The sequence below is a fragment of the Euprymna scolopes genome, chromosome 27 (assembly GCF_053919585.1).
Source record: "Euprymna scolopes isolate OS-2025 chromosome 27, ASM5391958v1, whole genome shotgun sequence".
Lineage (NCBI taxonomy): Eukaryota > Metazoa > Mollusca > Cephalopoda > Sepiida > Sepiolidae > Euprymna > Euprymna scolopes.
In genome coordinates this window covers 105662536-105677763 of record NC_136508.1, presented here as the reverse complement: position 1 = coordinate 105677763, position 15228 = coordinate 105662536, and positions in this window count along the sequence as shown.

The following is a 15228-nucleotide window of genomic DNA, read 5'->3' as shown; positions in this document are numbered from 1 at the left end:
AATGGTCATTGAACTTTGCTACCACTATATTGAAGTTCTGGGCTTCCTCGGGTGCAATTTTGAATGTGGCGAAAATGTCTTTGGCTTATCGCCCATACAATATATTAAGGTGTCCACCTGACAAGGACTTGGTTTTTCGTCGTCTGGATACTGTCCGGTAACGGTTGAACTGTCGTATCCATTTTTTCCATAACTCGGGTTGGTTGAATGGAAAGGGTTCTGATAGGCTCATGTGGCTATTCATTCGGGGGGGGGGGGGGTCTTATGGAATTTCACATTTTTTTAACGGCTTTTAGGCTCGGTATTTAATATAAATCTTTCCCCGTATTTTGCTCACATTTGTTTGTAAATCCCACTTCTGACACCATGTTTTTTTACGTTTTTATTAATAACAAAAGGACAAGGATATATCATCGTTCAGACCAACATGGCCGACTGACAAAGTCTCGTTTATTCACGTTTATGTCCGAGAGTTTACATTACAAACACTGAACAAAGGGGGGGGCAACTCCAACCGATCCAAGCGACATAACAACAGGAATTTATTTTAAAAAATATTTATAGCAGTTTAGAAGTTTTGTTATTGAATCACTTCCGCGTAATTTTATAAATAAAATGACAAACAAATAAAGATAAGTAGAAATGAAAATAATGAAACAGTATTGAAATTGACAATAGTCGGAAAAACACATTTTTTTTTTACAAACAAATAAAAAATAATTAGAAATATTAATGAAACGATATTTAAACTGACAATAGTAAATAGTTGGGGTTTTTTTTCGTAATTTTTTAATACCTGCCCCAGCGTAGTATAAACACCCTCAATCACCTCACGTTAAGAATGGCTTTCAGAATAAACACCACCTAACCTCCCCATGTTAAGAACGGCTTTCGAGGTTATTTTTCGAGGTGTTTATTCTGAAAGCCGTTCTTAATATGGGGAGGTTGGGGTATTTGGGTTAGTATTACTGTACACATAGATCCGAAAAAGTTGTCAAAAAACAAATATATAACAAATAAATGTTATGGAAGGCAAGATAAGTTACTTTTCTACCTAACTGGATAATGTTTTAGTGTTTTTATTTAATGTAACATGTTTATCAGCTCGAAAAACATACAATGTTTACCGATGTATTTGAAAATTGCAAATGGCGGGGCAGGGCATTCTCTGGTAAACACGGTAAGTTTGGGAAAACGAGTTAAAACTAAAAAAATACGCAGAATACTGTTAAAAACCCACCGAATATATGTCAGTCTATGTCACGGTAACATATATTGAACGAGTTTCTAACAATATTTTTGTTAATTTTTTAGTTTTAACTCATTTTCCCAAGCTTACCGTGTTTACCAGAGAGTGCCCCGCCATTTGCAATTTTCAAATACATCGGTAAACCATGTTTTTCGAGCTGAATAAACAACTTTTTCGAATCTATGTGTATTTATAATACGTTGGTGTACGTCGTAATTTTTTTTTTTTTTTTTTTTGACAAAAAAATTTAATTTTTACGTCATGCATTAATACCTGATCAGCAATTTGTTGTCGACTTCCTTGCATTTTCGACTTTTTTTTTTTTTTTTTGAGATCTAATTAATTTTTTAAATCTTAAAATAAAGTAAAATGGTTCACTATAAATAGGCAATCGAATTGTGTTACTTAAATGTAACTTTTAAAAAAATTCTTTTACAATAATTATTTTTATTACTTTTTTATACTAATATTTTAATTATTAAATACTTAGTAATTAAATTCTTTTACAATAATTATTTTTATTACTTTTTTACACTAATATTTTAATTATTAAATACTTAGTAATTAAATTCTTTTATAATAATTATTTTTATTACTTTTTTATACTAATATTTTAATTATTAAATACTTAGTAATTAAATTATTTTACAATAATTATTTTTATTACTTTTTTATACTAATATTTTATTAAATACTTAGTAATTAAATTCTTTTACAATAATTTCAATTTTTAAATTCTATCAATATTTTATAGTAATAACTGGAGATCTAATTATTTTTTAATTAAAAAATACAATGTTCACTTTTAATGACCAATCGAATTGTGCTATTTACATATGATTTTAACATTTTTTCTTTTATATGTATTTCAGTATCGTTTCATTAATATCATTACCTTTATTAATTTGTCATTCTATTTATAAAAATTACCGGAAGTGATTCGAAATGAAAGATCTACACTGCTAAAAATCATTTTTTCTAAATCCTGTATTTAATAAAAATTATTTTTTAAAAATATATTGTTTTCTAATATTGTCAATTTCGATATTTCATTTTATTTAAAAAATGACGCCAATTTCACTATACAATCAAGTGACATTCTTGTTACCGGTGTCATACGACTTATGTCACATTTTTTCTTCACATTTTAGTTTCCTTAAACTGCAAGAGGGTCGAAATGTTCAATCTTAGAAAACAAACATGGTTTTTATAATTTCATATTTAAAAAAAATTTTTTTACTAAATAGTATATAAAAATGAATTCATATCTTCATATATTTTTTTAAAAATTTGTAATAAATTGTATAATAAAAACAATAATTTTACAAAACAAATCGAAATAAACCTTAAGTATTGACAAATAAATTGTATTTAAGAAAAATGAATTTTACAAAATAAATCTTCATATTTTTAATTTTTTAAATAAATTGTATTTTTAAAAAAATAAATTTTACCAAATGAATTGCAACAAACCTTAAGTATTGACAAAAATAATCTAAACTTGATAGAAGAACAATTCGGCACTTAACTAATAAACGGACATTTTTACACGCGGAACAAAATAATGATTACACCGTCTTATGATGACTAAAATCCTTTGTTCTTTAGCAATTGATTTTCTTTTTAAATAATTCCACGTTTAAATCGTGTTTTTCATCTTTTAATTTTGATTCTTTTATATTTTCATATATTTTGTTTCTTAACGAATTGAACACACAAAACAAAAATTGTATCAATTTACTAAAGAAATCCTAACAAATTTTCTGTTTTGAACACAAAAGAAAAAAACGAATTCATCCCGATTTTTTTTATTTATTTTTTGAATTCCTTGAATGAAAGGTAAGTTTTTCTTTTACTTTTTAGCAATTTAAAAATTCAATAACTTTTAAAATAATTTTGAACATTAAACAAATATTTTTATTGCAATCCTGTTTAAAATATGAAAAAATTATGGAAACTCATCGAATTGAACAACTGCTATTGTATTTTTAAAACTATCACTATAGACTACAAATGTTGGTTTAATCTAAACTTTGCGTTGCGTTCCAGGTGTGTTTAATCTTCATTGTCTACACTATGCAAATTGCAATTTTACCTAACTTTTCGAAAAAGTTACTTTTACCTATAAATAACTTTCCACTCGATGAATTTTCGTAATTTTAAAAATATTACTATTTTCGAAATTACAGTTAAGTATGTAATAATCTTTGGTAAATTTATACAAATACCGTGACAGCGAATTAGTAGACAAAAATGTACCCTAACCCTAACCCAGTTTTCAGATTCGTGTTCAGCACACCCACACCGAAACGTAACAGAATACTACGTAAAAGATTTTACTAATTCGCTGTCACGGTGTTTGTATAATAATACCTAATCTTTTTGCTTAAAACGCCATATGTTTAAAAAACGATCCATCAACTCTATTTTTAGGAAACATAAAACATCTCCTAAAATTATATTATTTAACCTGACATTTAGATTTTTTATTTTTACTTACCAGAACTCGATGTGGAGGGGTGAAGCAAAAAATTCTGTGTGGCAGTCGTTCAAAAAAAAAAAAAATTTTTTTCAAAATGCTTGGTCGACTGATTTTATAATAGTGTTGGTTTGTTGTCCACTCACGTGACAATATTTGCAAAGAATCGACTAGTTATAAAAACACCCCCTATCATCGATATATGTTGTTGGTCTTTTGTTTAGTCCAGTTATACGTTTCGTAGTAACTTTTATGATCTTTGTAAGCAATGAGGCAATTCATTGCAACTCCAGTTAACTGAGAAAAGCCGTGAAGGATGCACCACGCAAGGTAAGAGTTTCATTGTTTTTTTGTTTTTTTTTCTACGTCGAGTTCAGGGTAAAAACATTGACTTGCAGAAACGTCTGCCTCCCCCTCCCACTTTAGTTGGTTAAAAATTCGACACTATATATATTTTTTGTCTACATTACCTATTATTTCGTTGTAGAATTCCTTTCGATTTTTTGTTTTCTCCAATATTTTAAATTTTAGAATGGGGATCACTTTGTTTTATAAAATTTACATAAATGAACAGATTTATTAGACATCACCAACTAGCATAAACTTAATATAGAAAAAATAGTTGTAAAAGCTTACAATCTAACCCAGCGTAGTTTACTCCTTTAAAAAAAAAAAAAAAAGTTGACTTTATTTTGGCACCTACGTTTTAAAAGCTTTAAAATATCCGCAAAAAGAATAAAATAACAAATATTTAAGTTTTTTAAGTGGGTAATCAATTTCCTATATAAATTTAAAGTAAAATGATCACCCACTTCATGACCAGTTAGCAGTCAATAATATCTGTATTTTTTGTTGTTGTTTGAGGGGACGAGAGTGGACCTCATATCAGTTTTTGCTTTCTTACGTGTTTTTTTTCGATGGCGATTATATCCTATATGTTGTTAACTATTCTGTACATCCACTTAACAATTTAATAAACAAAAGATACCATGAAAAAGTGTCAATGTGACATTTATTTGGTGGTTTCCTACCAGTAGTTTGTTTTATTATTGATTTTTGAATGATTATCGGGACTTCCTAGATGGCTGCTTTATATATTTCATAATTTTTAAAAATATTACTATTTTCGCAATGTTATGTATGTAATAATGTTTTTGCTTAAAATGACATAATTTTTAAAAAATCGATCTATCGACTCTATCGACCAAAAATCTCATAAAATTATATTATTCAATCTGACATTTAATATTTATCAAAATATTATTTCGCTGGCTAATTCCTTTGGATTTTTAATGTTTTCTCCAATATTTTAAATTTTAGCATGGGGATCACTTTCTTTTACAAATTTACATAAAATGAACGCATTCATTGGCTATCACCAACTAGAAAAAAACATATATATATATATATATATATATATATAAAATAGTTCTAAAACTTTACAATCTAACCCAGCCTTGTTTACTCCTTGAAAAATTTGATTTATTTTGGCGACTACGTTTTAACAGCTTGAAAATATCCGCAAAAAGATTAAAATAATAAATATTTAAGTTTTTAAGGAGGGTGATCAATTTCCTATATAAATTTAACGTAAAATGAGCACCCACTTCATGACCAATTAGCAGTCAATAATATTTGTATTTTTGTTGTTGTTGTTGTTGGAGAGGAAGAGAGTTGAGTTGAGCTCATATCAGTGTTTGCTTTCTTACGTGTTTTTTTTTTTTTTTACGATTAGTAAATAATTTAATAAAATATATATTATTTCGCTGTATCTGCATTTTTTGTTGTTGTTGGAGGAAAAGAAGTTCATATCAGTTTTTGCTTTCTTACGTGTTTTTTCGATGGCGATTATATCCTATATGTTGTTAACTATTCTGTACTTTCACTTAACAATTTAATAAACCAAAGATACCGTAAAAATTGTCATTGTGACATTTATTTAGTGGTTTCCTACCAGTAGTTTGTTTTATTATTGATTTTTAAATGATTATCGAGACTTTCATGTAAGATTCAGCACAAATTATTTCAAGTAAATAAACGTTTCAAAATAAGTTAAAACACAAAACAAACTTATTCAAATAGGTGGAAGAGTTACATATGTTGCCTTTGGTAATAATCATTGGTGATGTATTTGATTTTGACCCCTTTTTTATTTTTTGTCTAAAATGCCTATTTATTTTTTTCAGTTGCTAGGTGAAATTATAATTAGTTAGCAAGGACCCCCTTTCTCATGTTAAGAATAGCTTTCTAAATAATACCATTATTATTGGTAAGTGGAGGTGTCTTTTTAAAAAAAAATTAATGTCCCCTCCCCGGATTTAAAATTTTAAATTAAACTTCCTTCATTTTTATAGAATGTAAATTAAAAAATAAATGGATAAGATGGCACTTGTTTTAAATATCAAATATAAATTTGAATATTAACATTTAAAAAAGCCAACAACAATATTTTTACAGTATCTTTTGTTTATTAAATTACTGGTGAAAATATCCTTTTTATTTAATACAGAACAAAAAGAAGAATGCATAAAATATGTCCCCGAATTTAAAATTGAAATTTTACCCCCTTTATTTTTATAGAATGTAAAACAAACAAAATAAAAAGGCACTTTTTAAAAAATATCAAATATTATTTTGAATATTTCCATTTAAGAAAGCCAACAAAAATATTGTTACTGTACATTCCTTAGCTTTTTGGCAAGGAGTAAAGTGTAGTATATGTTCTGACAACATAAAAAAAACGTAAGAAAGCCGAAATATATATTAGCCCCCTCTTCACTGCTGCAAAAATTAGAAATTGCAACTAATTACATGCATGACTAGTCATGAAGTAAGTGCTCATTTATGTTTAATTTATATAGGAAAGTGGTCTCCTACTCTAAAATCTAAAATATTACTTTTTAATTTTTTTTTTTTATTACATTTTCACCCCAAACAAGGCACATTGCCACTTTGGTGTAGGGGGCTACTATCAGGGGCAACAACTACTGGGGTACTATGTAGGGATTTGGGCAGCAAGATGTCGGTTCACGTTACACTTGAACTTCTGCACGTCAGTACTGTTGGGGAAGCAGGGACCTGGAATAGAATTCCAGAGTCTAGCGGTTCTGGGGAAGAAACTATTGGAGTAAAAAGATCTTTTACATCTAGGGATCTCTACAGTGTGGGGGTGGGATTTAGCAGCCTGTCGGGTTTGTCGAGGGTGCTCACGTCGTGGGGGCACAAGTGATTGCAGTTCGTCAGAGCATTCACCACTAAAATACTTGTAGAAAAGGCAGAGGGATGCAACATTTCGTCGATGGGACAGAGGCTGAAGCTTAGATGCCAGTTCAGGGCCTATCAGGTTTGCGACTCTCTTTTGAACCTTGTCAAGGAGCGAGAGACTAGTAGCAGATGCACCAGCCCAGATGTGGCAGCAATACTCCATACATGGGCGAATGGTGGCCTTATAGAGGTACAGGATACTTTTGGGTGTTAGTAGTTTTCTAGCATGGTAGAGAGAGCCCACCTTTCTTGCAGCGGCCCTGGCAAAGCCTTCAATGTAATTGTTCCAACTCATGTTTCCTGTGAACGTTAGGCCAAGGAGTTTGAAAGATGGAATCTCAGATAAAGAGTCGTTGGCCATTGCTATGGGTGGTAGAGAGGGTTTCTTGTAATTATTGAATGAAACTAGTTTAGTCTTGGCAGCATTGAACACGACCAACCACCTTTGTCCCCATTCCACTACAGATTGGAGGTCTTCCTCTAGTGTTTCTGCCATTTCTTTAGAAATGTGTTCATTCGTCTTCCTGTCGTGCCTGCCATAGAGTGTAGTGTCATCAGCATGTATACCCATCTCAGAGGCAATTTTGTCGGGGAGGTCATTTATGAATATCAGGAACAATAGAGGTCCAAGGATAGAACCCTGGGGCACCCCCGCATTTATATCATATTGTTTAGATGTACGACCGTCGAGGACAACCTGGATTTTTCTCTTATCTAAGAAGGATTTAATTATGTTAAGTATTCTACCAGTGATACCGTATGATCTGATTTTCCTTAGGAGACCCTCATGCCATACCCTGTCAAAAGCCTTAGATATATCTAATTACTTCAGTGCATATATATTAAGGCCATTGAAATATAAAAGACTCAAAATTTGAGCTTCCCATGGGTCAAAGATTTGACCTGTGCAGTCTCTAGCAAACTATTCAGCCAATTGTTAGTCTAAACATTTAAAATTTACATAATGGGTAATCAGACATGCGACAAGCATTTTAATTGGTTTGGAGGTGAAAATCTCGCTGGCAAAAGTCAAATTGTAAAGAGTTGACCTTTACAAATTTTACCAAACTCCTCCGCCAATTTTGGGTCTGCCCATTTGAATTTTTAGATGTAGGTAACTTGGAGATTGGTCAAACTGTTCATTTTGATTTGAGACAAAGACAATAAATGTTAAAGGTCAAAATTGGATCAAAGTAAAAAAAAATTGTCTCTGCAGTCTCTACCAAATTACTCAGACAATTCTTGGTCTAAACGTTTGAAATTTTTCATAAAGGGTATTCACACACAAGGCAAGTTATGAACAGTAAATAGGGCCCAAGCAAATCTGGGCTGAACTGCTAGTACATATATATATGCTAGTATATATATATATTAATAATGTCGTATCTAAGGGAGGGGACAGTCCCTGTGACAGCAAAGGAGGGGTGATACAATGTCAGTGGGGTGACATTTAAGCAGACTGCCCCGGGTAACATTTACTCTAGCTATGCCACTGTTGAAATATAAAAGCCTCCAAAAAGTACAGATTGAACATTTAGGGAGAAAATTATGCTGGGTTAGATAGAATATTTTTGGTTTTATTTTTATTTTTTTGTATTCTGTGTGCGTGGGAGGGGCGTATTTTCAATAAACAATTTTTATTTGATCTACTTCTATGATGGTACAATTATTTTAGAGGGACACACCGTCAACTATTTTTTTAATTTCTAAAATTCTAAACTACTTGTATACAATTAGTTTGGTTAAAATTATATAATGACAGAGAATTGCAGCTTCAGACAAGAAATGGTTCAGCAATCAACAGTTTATTGTGAAAATCAGTTCGTTGCATAATTTTTTTTATGTGATTTCTCTTAGTAGAACTTTGAATTTTATTTTAATTTCAAATATATTTATTATTACTTGAAATGTTTTCTTTTCTACAAATCCTCCAAAAATATTATTACAAATCCCCTCCACATGTTCGAATGTTTTTCTAAATAATAAATTTATTCTTTATAAATTTATTTTAAATATAAGGATAGCGCATTGTAAACTATTTTATAGACATGATTTTATTTAACAATTTAGCAAACATTGAAGACATTGTTTTCCCAAAATTAGATAAATTAACACAGCCTTTGACAAGAGAACATAATAGAACGTAATATGACTTGAACGTAATAGAATGTAATATGACTTGAACGTAATAGAACGTAATATGACTTGAACGTAATAGAACGTAATATGACTTGAACGTAATAGAACGTAATATGACTTGAACGTAATAGAACGTAATATGACTTGAACGTAATAGAACGTAATATGACTTGAACGTAATAGAACGTAATATGACTTGAACGTAATAGAACGTAATATGACTTGAATGTAATAGAACGTAATATGACTTGAATGTAATAGAACATAATATGACTTGAATGTAATAGAACATAGTATGACTCGAACGTAATAGAATATATGACTTGAACGTAATAGAATGTAATATGACTTGAACGTAATAGAATGTAATATGACTTGAACGTAATAGAATGTAATATGACTTGAACGTAATAGAACGTAATATGACTTGAACATAATAGAACGTAATATGACTTGAACGTAATAGAATATAATATGACTTGAATGTAATAGACTATAATATTACTTGAACATAATAGAACAATATGATTGAACATAATATTACTTGAATGATTTGAACATAATAGAACGTAATAGAATGTAATATGACTTGAATGCAATAAAATGTAAAATAACTTGAATGTAATAGAACGTAATATGACTTGAATGTAATGTTACATAATACTAACATGACAACATCGAAAAGGGTCATCTTGTGTAGTACCATATCACTATACAGCGATATATACTTGTGACAGTTCATCTCAATCTGTGTATTACGTGTTGTGTGAAGTGTCACTAAATGTTTAACTAATGCCTTTAGTGCTTGTATACTTTCTGAACCCGTGCTCGTCTATTTATGTTCTGTGATCATCTAGGTGTATGATCTTACCATATTCTTATTTCTTAATTCTCTTTTATTGTGTGTGGGTGTCAACATACACAGCAGATCACAAATTTTTTAAGAATAGATTTTAAACTTTTCCGGCTTAAGGTTATTAATACTACAATTTCAAAGGTTATGGAAACAAAAAGGTACATTCCAAAAAAATTTTATTTAAAAATTTGCATTTTTAATAAATTAGGCTTTTTACACATGATCAAAATTATAAGACGAAGGGTATAAATTTATGGGAATTCTAATGTTTTTAGTTCAGTTAGAGATTAGCAATCACTGTGCAAAGGTGTTTCCATGCCTAAAGCAAGAAAACTAACCAAAGTTGAGCGCTCTCGAATTCTAGGATTCCATAACCAAGGTTTGTCACAGTGAGCGATAGCAGCTAAGGTAAATTGCAGTAAAACTGTTATTTGCAACTTTTTAAAGAACACTGAGAATTATGGAAAAGCAAATTTCTCTTGCATTGAGTAGGAGAATCAGACGGGTTGTTATGAATGACAGAGGGCTTTCTTCTAGTCAAATTAAGGCGATTACAGATGCTGATTGCAGTCCATCAGATGACACAACAAAAAGGCATGGTAAATAAAAAGCGTAAACAAATTCCTTGATTGCTTTCACACCACAAAGTGAACAGCTTAAGATTTGGTTGTGAATACCAAACCTGGGGCGTTGAGAAGTGGGAGAATTTCCTGTTTTTTGATGAGAAAAAATTCAATTTAGATGGTCCTGATTGCTTCCAGCGATATTGGCATGGCAAAACCATGCCCCTTGATATTTTTTCCATACGTCATAGTGGTGGTGGGTCCGTAATCGTATGAGGTGCTTTTCTTACAGAGGGACAATGGAGCTCCAGGTGGGGCAGGGTCGTCAGACAGCAGCTGGTTATGTTAGCATGCTACAAAAGGCATCTTTGATGATGGACGGTCATCGTTTGTGTGGGGATGGATGGTTACTCCAAGAGAATCATGCTACAATCCACACTGCAAAACAGACCTTGAGCTTTCTACAAGAAAATAGAGTCCATCTCTTGGGACATCCTGCATGCTCACCAGACTTGAACCCAATTGAAAATGTTTGGGGATAGATGACAAGAGAGGTTTATCGAAATGGCAAACAATATCCAACAAAAAAATGAACTTCGTGAAGCCATCTTCAGAAACTGGAGCAGTATCCACCACACCTTTATGGAAACCCTTATTTCTAGCATGCCCCAAAGAATTTTTAAAGTGATCAAAACCAGTGCAGGTAGAACTCATTATTAAGTTTAATTGTTGAATGTTTTTATACACTTTTCATACACTTTTTGTACAATTTAATAAAATTTTTGTCTCTGGTCTTATATTTAAGTCGGAAGAGTTTAAAAAAGTTTAAATTTTTGATCAACAGTGTATTGCATAAATACATGTATTCAAAGACACACCTGAATTCTGTCAGCCTTTGGGAGATCCTTCTCTCATCTTGAGGGAATTGATTCTCTTGATAAGAAGACCCTTGCGATTAACTCAAGATGAGGGGTTGGTTTTTATATTTCTTTTTTTTCTCCCAAGTATTACTCTGGGCAGATGAGCAATCAACAATCTTTACCTGGGAGGGGTGCAGTTCTTACACGTTGCACGTCTGAGACGCTTCTCCAGCCCTTCTCAAGAGGAGATCATTTTCAGACGATATTCCCCTGCTGATGTCCCCAGATCAACTCTGTGTGATTTACAGCTAACATTATCCATGCAACTCACACATATTTTATGTCTGATATTTTTAGATCTTCCAGTAAACTTGTCTATGATATTGTTTTATTATATTATGACAGTTTTTATGGAAACATTCTTTATATCCATCTCTTGTTTTTCTCTCCAGTTAGATATATCGAGATGGATAGATAGCTAGATCGAAAGATAGATGAATAGCTGCAAAGTTAGATAACTATTATGTTTCACTTACTCTATTACACATGGTTGTAGTTCCTATACCAGAATACGTTTCTACCAGTAAACTAAACTGAACAAAAGTGAAAAACATCTTGACCACATTTTTAGCTCAACTAGACGAAGCAAAATTCGATACTAGCAGTGACTCTCACACTATCACTATCTTCATCAGCTCGTTTGAAAGATACCAATTCAATCGCCTCCTTTTTGAGTTCACCAAGTTGATGGTTGCCAAAAGAGGATTATTCAGTTCAATCGTCATTAAAAATCAATTACCAATGTTGTAAGGGGGGTAGCGATCGATAATAAGTGTTTAATTATATTTTGCCAGCTCATCTTAAATTCTTATTGCCATACATTGCATGCTTTTAAAGAATTAAGCACTTTCCCTCTCAGTTTGTCCACGAGTCACATGATGCCACAAAGAAGAACAAACAGAAACAAATAGAAAAGAAACAAGTGTTGTGTCATACATTTGCAAATGCTTTTCATGCTACGACAATGATAAATATAACTCTAAACTCTCCACTCCAAGTTTAAGAGCCATTGCTCAAAATGACAAGGTACTTCAATAAGGCTGACTGGCATGCCATCAGAGATCACCAACCTGGAACAAAGTGCAAATGAGATCGCTGAATTGTTCAAAGTGACGATTTAAGCACATGTTCCCAGAAGTTCTATAACAAACCCAACTCAGCTAACGGTTTACTTCTATTTCTGCATCTTCCTTTATTAACTCTGCAGATTTATCCGACATAAAAGGTTATATTCCCACAAGTTTTATAACAAACTCCACTCTCACAACGGTTTATTTCTATTTGTGCAGCTTCCATTACTAACAGACAGCATACTGCAGATTTAGCCAGCATAAGTTCAAAACTTTAAAGAAGCTAAAAGTAATTGTAAGAAAGAATAGCAACAGCTAAGAAAGAATATAGCGAAGCCACCAGAAAACGCACTGAACCACAGAAATTAGGAGCAAAAGTCAATTCTAGAAAATCTAAAACAGTGTAGTAAATAATTGGTAATTAACAATTCCCCCACTATCTAACAATATTGAGGTGTTTGCATGGCAACCAAGATTGCCGTGCTTGCCTCTCTGATTTTTCTTTGCAGACAGAAACCACACATATGATCTGAAAATCACCCCTTCTCAAGTGAATGATATCATAAAACCCCAGACACCTCAAAAGCATGTGTACCTGATCTCATCCCGGTTGTGTTATTAAACAAATGCTCTGCTGAGGTTGCTCCAGTTCTTTCTAAACTTTTTAACAAATGCGTTAACAAATCTAGCTTTTCTGACTGCTGGAAAATTGCTTATGTGGTACAAGTTTACAATAATTCTAACGAAAGACCTGACCCATAAAATTATCACTCCATGAGCCTCTCTTTTTTCACCATAATATTTGAGTTCATAATTTAGCAAGCTTTCGTATTGCATCTTACAGTTGGTAAATTTCTGTCGAAATAACAAAATGGATGTAGGCAAGCCCATTTTATTGCAGGTATTCTAACTGTAATCTCTGAATGTATATACCATGCACTGGATAAGGCAGGGAAGGTAAGGCAGTAGCCCTAGATATATCTAAGGCTTTTGACAGGGTATGACACAATGGTCTTATGAAAATCAGATCTTATGTTATTACTGGATGAATACTTAACATAATAAAATCCTTCTTAAATAAGAAAAATATCAAGGTTGTTCTCGATGGTCATACCTCAAAATAATATATAAATGTGGATGTACCTCAGGAGTTGATTCTAGGATCTTTATTATTTCTGATATTCAAAAATGACGTTCCTGATAAATTATCTCTGAGATGGATATATTTGCTGACGACACAACAAGGAAAATAAATGAACACATAGCCAAGTCAATGGTGGAAACCATAGATGAAGATCTCTAGTTTGTAATTGAATGGGGATAACATGGATAGTTACATTCAATGGTGCCAGACTAAGCTTGTTTCTTTTAATAACTACAAGAAACATTCCCAACCACCAGTAGCTAATGATACATTACATTGGCTCAACGGTCACAGAGAACATAAGCTGGAAGATATATATCTCCTGCAAGGAAGGTGGGCTGTCTCTACCGTGCTAGAAAGTTACACCTGAAAGTATCCTAATGAATAATTATTACAAGGAACCTTCCCAACCATCATAAACTATCTTACATTACCTGAAACCACATTGTTCAAACTTACAGAAGCTGTTACAGATACAGTGAGGGCATTGCCACATCTGCTGCAAGAAAGGTTGGCTGTCTCTACCGTGCTAGAAAGTTACTTACTCCTAAAAGTATCCTATGCCTCTACAAGGCCACCAGTCACTCATGTATGGAGTAATATTGTTACATTTAGGCTTGCTCATCTATGAGCAATCTCTCACTCCTGATTTCAAATAAAATTGCAAACCTATCAGCTAGGCCACAACTGCTGCGTCATTGAAGAAATGTTTCATCCCTCTGCCTGTTTTAAAAAATTAATGGTAGATGCTCTGAGGAATTACAAGCCTTTGTACCCCCTCAACATAAATACCTCTGACAAACCTGACAAGCAGCTAAATCCTACCCTTAGACAAAATAGATCGTCAGATGCAAAAAAGCCTTCTACTGTAATAGTTTCTAACCCAGAATTGTTAGACTTTGGAATTCCGTTCCAGGTGTATGTATTCCCAACTGTACTGACATGCGGAAGTTAAAGTGTAATGAAAACATATCTTGCTGCTCAACCCCCTATATAGTAACTTTGCAATTTATGGCTCAGTTAGTAGCCCCTACGAAAGTAGCACTGTACCTTGTTTTAGATGAAAATGCAATACAAAATGTTGCATCTTGTTGAGTATCTTGGGCCAGTTGCATATGCGTGTAGTGGGCCAGTTGCATCTGATATTGTAGTGTGGGCCAGTTGTGGTCAGAGCGGTTAATATATGACGACATTGTAATGGAGTCAGACGATTGTCACAAGGCAGAAGTGGAAGCACATGCTGCCTAGGAAACCCCACTTCTGCAACGGAGTATTCAAGAAAAATGACTATCACAAAGATGCAGGGTGTAATAACAGTGTGCAGAACCACAGCAATAAACGATAATGGTTGGCACATGTCCTCTGTAGAGATGTGCTTGCATTAAAACCTAAAATCTGTCAGATTAAAAAAAAAAGAAATGAGCTTGCTGTTTGGAAGAGGACATAAAGAAAAGTTTGAAGAAGAAATAGAACGCTGATTGTTAAGAAGAATTCAGAATCAACAATAATAAAGATTAAACTTTCTTTATGATTTGCCGACCCCA